A 5749-nucleotide genomic window follows, 5' to 3' on the forward strand; every position below is an offset into this window, starting at 1 on the left:
TTACTTCTTGTTTACAGTGAAACTAGATAAACTCAGAATGTTTTTCTTTTTTTGGCATTTTACACAAAACAATTTACATTGCCTATTTTCCCACAATATCCAAAATTTTGAGAATACACTGGTAATATTTTCCTCATCCTTACACAAAAATATTTTTGGCTGATTCCAGTACCTAATGTGACCTCTCATCTAACTAAAGATTAGGACATTTGGCAAATGGTATAACTTGGCTTGTTTTCTGAATGAAACCCAAGCACTGGCTTTATTGTCTTTTTAATTCATTTTTGGTTTTATTGTTGTCTTTCAAATAAACTTCTGTGGCTAACATCTTCAGTTCTGAACTGTAAAAAAAAATTAAGTTACATTCTAAATTACTCAAAATGTAGTGTTTCTGATGTAGCAATGTTAGATTTTTGTTCTCTGTCCATATACTTTCTTGCAAATACAACATTTCAAAAGTTAAGTCATAAGACATTTCTTTTAAAGCTATATCAAAGATCCTATTTCTTGGACCTTACCGCTCAGCAGTTTGGACAGTCACAAACACTGTACTTATTTATTTTGCTCTCTTTGTTTGCCCTTAATTTAACCAAAGGTCACTTTCTTGGTGTAATTTCTTTATTTTCTCTTGGCATACTCATTTTACCGACTGCAGTGCAAGTCGCTGGTATCCTGCCACCCTGTTCAGTTTGTTATAGGTCATGAACATCAGAGATGACATCTTGCTTCTTTTTTGGTGAAGCCTTTAATCTTGCCTCCTCCTTCATTGGAAACATTTACTTGGGGCATATGCACAGACTTCCTTTTCACTCCTTTGCACTTAATATTTCCAGCATGAGGAACTTTGCTTACACAATATCATTTCATTCTGCTGGATCTTTCTCATCCATTATTTGTAATATTCAGCACTGTCAAGACCCTCCCCTCTGCATTGTTGTCATTATCATTTCTTGTTGTTGTTCTTCTTCTCCTTCTACATGTATTGATACCGCCTTACTGCTTTTGCCATTATCTCCAACACACTGTCTTGTGACATCCACATGGAGACAGATACTTTAAATAATTCCCCATTCAAAAAAGTAATTTAGTTTTATCAACATTAAAGCAAAAACATAACATGTACAAGTTGCAGTCCATAGTAAAAGAAAGGAAGCAGATTCATATTTATCAACTCCTCCACCTCTTCTGTCACAATCACTTTTTTAATTACTTTCAAATACTGTTGTTTATTGTATAATATAATGCTACATTAATATCTTACATTACATATCTCTGTCCAAAGGTACATGAATTTCATCTTTGGTTTCAACTGCCATATCCTGTTGCTGTTGTATGTCTTTCGGCTTTTTCCCAATAAGGGGTCGCCACAGCGGAACTCTGGTCCACTAATGATTGGCAGTAGATTTTTACGAAACGCTGAGGTGCCAGCTCGACACCCAACCTTCAATGAAGGCACGCCCATTTACGCACGCATGTCTTTCGAACGCTACCCAACCGCGGGGAGGACATGCAGTCTCCACGCAGAAGGCACTCCCAACCAAGCCGAGAATTGAACGGGAGAACCTCTTGCTGTGAGGTAACAACGCTACCGCTGTACCACCGCGGCATCGCATTCATAATCCCCATATACAACACAGTGATTGTATTATCTGGCATCACCATAACAGATAATACATCCTGTATATGTATTCAAAATCTTTGCAATTTTATACAGTAAAGAAAAGCACGCCTTAGTTATTTATTTTGTAAGACAACCTTCACCATGAGAGAATAGCTCATTCAAAGCTTTGTATTTCATATTAGCTTTTACAGGCAACCTAACCAATGAAAATTGACATAAATGTTTCTTATACCTTTTTTCTGGCTAAGTTAAATTGACATAATCTGCAGTATAATAATATTCTACCATGATACTCTCATACTAACATTTTCTGTTTTCTACCACGTGTATTTAATTTCCATAAAAACATTATTCGTTGATGATCTGTCATAATGCTTCCTTCTTACTTTTCTTAAATTTACCATGTTGTAATTTACCATCATCTTTATACTTAGCAAAAACAAATCTTTCTAATGGATTAACTCTTCTTATCTTCTTCTACAGTCAGAGTAAAAAAATAATGTTAAGATCTTCAAAAATGGGATTTAGCAATCACAAACTATATTTTTTGTATGTCTTTAAATGCCTGAACTGACAATTAGTACTCTTAGATATGTGATTGGTTCTTCATTTGCTGGCAGGTATTTTAAATTGTATATATTAATGGGAATACAGCAGTTGCTCCTTTTTGACACTGAGGAAGAGTCCTGTGAGAGTTGAAAGCTTTGTGTTTTATTTGATTTTATTAAAGGATTTTGAGACGTTTGCACTGCTGTTTTTCCTTATGTTTTTGCAAACTATATTTTTTTCACAGAATTATATATAATACATGTTAATGGGGTTCAAAAGCGAAGCCCAAAATATGTGAATATTGAAGATGTACTTCCATTTTCTTTGCCAAATGGTAGCATATAAATCTTTGCCATATCATTTTAAATGCATATAATGATGCCGTTTATATGGTGAACTTGCTTTCCCCATAAGATAAACAAAGCAAACTTTGCACTTACTTATGATTTATCTCATTTTAATCATAACCACTCCTCATTTCCTCATAAAGCTCTTGTTATTCCCAACAAATGCCAATTGTATTTCTGATTCAGAAAACTGTATCGCATCTACCATCCCCATTGCTCTAATACCATCAGTTTCACTTCTATTTAAACTTGCTTGCTGTAAAACATTCTCAGTTTTCTGAATGACTTGCTGCATCTCAACCAGATTCTCAATATAAATCACTGCCAATTTCAATTATATAATCTGACGTAGAAACAACCTGACTTCTTCTAATGATTTTGTGCATTCCCCAAAACTGTGTTAATTATTAAAAAGAATAATGTTCTCTAAAGGGAGCAGCCTTGGTTCACTCCTGTATTCTTAGGTATAAATTGAACTATCTGTCCATTAAGCAAATGCCTAACATCCAAAATCCAGTAAACAGATTGTTAAGAACTCAAGACATTTGCCACCTAAAGCCATAACAGGTAAACTTTCTACATATGATTGTGGATGAAATTATCATAAGCCTTAGTGATGCTGCACACAACTAACTTGCTGTCACCTTTCTCTCATACAGTAAATGATAATAATAATAATAATAATATTACCCAATTCTATTGTATAAATCAACATTCCTGGATTGTATTCCATATACGTCTTTTCATTATTAGATATGAGTCAGTTTTTGAAATGCCAGCCAGCTGCCTTTATAAATCATACATCAAGAGCTTACAATCAGCATTGTACAGTACAGTAGATTTCTAGTTGATATATTCTGTTCCTCCTTTTTTTCTAAATTAACCTGTTTATGTATTTATGTACTTATTTATTTTCATTTGTTGACCAGCAACATTTGATTGGGTGTAGAACCCCTTTTCAGCAGAGACCCAGGGAGAAAATCTCTAGTGATATGGTATATTTCACGATACAAAGTAAACTAACAGAATTAAATTAAACAATTATGTCATTTTTAACAGTATTGAATCTACCCCTTTTAAACCAATCACTTAAAATGCAGAGAAGGTTTGTCTTTAGTGTATCAGTCATCGTTTTATAAAATTTATACCTAATGCCATCTGTACCACACGATATCCACATTTATTTTCAATGTAATACCTAGTTTTTCTTTAGTGATTGTTTTCTATATCTCATCCTTACGATACTACTTTAATGACACAGACATTCAATTTCAGATATTTTACTGTCATTTCTGTATATAAATCAAGTACATAATTTTCTACAATCAACAAAGTGTCCTGTTGGGAATAGTGTAATTCTTCTGTCTTGTCAACCAAGCCTATCATAATACATTTGTCTCCTCATACTTTATACCTTACAAATTGATTCATTTCTTCCTTTCTACCATGTTAGAAAAATCTTTGCTTCAAATCACAAATTCTGTTTTGTATTTGTTATCCCATGAAGATTCTGTCAAGTTTACGTTTGCATCCTATGTAGTATATTTAGCAGAAAAATATTTTATTGTAATATAATGATTTGGGATCTATAGCTACTATTTACATATTCACCTGTCATTTAATTCTTTTTCCTATCAATATTTCTTGTTTGTTCCGGCCAGATAACCACCCCATATGCTACAGTGATCCATAAGACCCAGTAATATAGAACCAGTTTGTAGTTTTTGAGAAGTTGCTTAAAAGCAAAACAGAAAAAAATCTATTTCCATCTTAATTGTAGCCTTGTGATAAGTAAAGTTACTTTGATCACTGTGGTTCATATTACCGTGCACCTATAGTTTCTGAAGCCATCTATTTGCAATAAGTTATAGCTAAATTTTCCTGTAATGACCATATGCATGTTTATCACAAAATTCATCAAATCAGCAAATACATTTCTCCTTTCTATTGCACAGTAAAAGGATAAATAACTATCAGTCTAAGTTTTTTGTGGGTGTGTATGTATATAAATAATGTCTATCCTGAAAAAAACAAAGCAGTACATGAATAGATCTCACTAATAAAATTCCAGAATACTTGTCTATTCTAAAAGCATACTGGAAGCATTCAAGTTGTTTTTCATTGGCATCTACAGGAAGAGTAAATCAAATAAACAGAGGATACCAAACTTAAATTCTTGACACCATCTTATGTTTACTTAAATTACCTGATAGAGTAGCTTAAGTATCCTTTCTCTTTCTTCATTGTTTTCCTATTTTTGTGTGTTTTTCCTTAGTCTTACATTTTTGATATGGGTTTCTGTGGAATCTACTTCTGCTTCTTTATTTGCACATGCATCATCATGCCCTTCTTCCAGTCCTAAACACTCGTATTGGCTTTGTGTAGTAATATATTCAGAAATTATATTATCATCCCTTATGTTTTGTGACCCAACTTATACACTTGTAGCATTCATAGACTCCTTGTCAGTTCTTCAGTCAAACCACATATGTCCTTCTGTATTATACTCTCTACACTATAATTTACATTTTTATAGTACTCTGCTTCTCCACATTGAACAGAGTATTTCTTTTATTTTTTAAAAGATATTAGCTGAGAAGAACTAACCCAGATAAAATACAACATTTTAGCTGACCTCCCCTGATACTTCAAAATACTTCTGTTATTTTACATCACTTAGTGCTGCCGATACTTCCCATCCCCAATGCAAATATTACCTTCATCCAGTGTCTTTTTAACATGTGCATTTTGACAGTATTCTTGTAAGTAGTATTCAGTCTCACTTTAATATCATCTTGATGAAACTGTAAAAAAAATTGTTTATACAAAGTTATACCTAAAAATCATTCAGTATAAACTTTTTGTAAATCATGCAGACTGATGTGCAATTGTTAAACATTTGACAGATTTATTGGCTAGTTGCTCAGTCTCAAAAGTTGCATCTGTAGAAGTTTATTATCTAACGAATAACAGAGTGAGTATCCTACACCACAAAATGAAAAAGGTCAACAGCAGTGTCCCAGACAATATATCCTGTGACAAAGATATCCACTCATGCAGATAAATACATTTGATATTTTTACACAGTACATTCCCAGATTTCACTGAAAAGCATTTTGAACATTAGCCACATAACTCCTAGCTATTTGTTTTTCCACCTTGCTTTCATCTGCTACATTTATATCAGCATATTGGGTGATGCTTATAGCCCTGGGCTTCATGTCACAGTAAT

Source organism: Protopterus annectens, chromosome 14.part0 (genome assembly GCF_019279795.1).
Source record: "Protopterus annectens isolate FY-2018-M chromosome 14.part0, PAN1.0, whole genome shotgun sequence".
NCBI classification, from domain to species: domain Eukaryota; kingdom Metazoa; phylum Chordata; order Ceratodontiformes; family Protopteridae; genus Protopterus; species Protopterus annectens.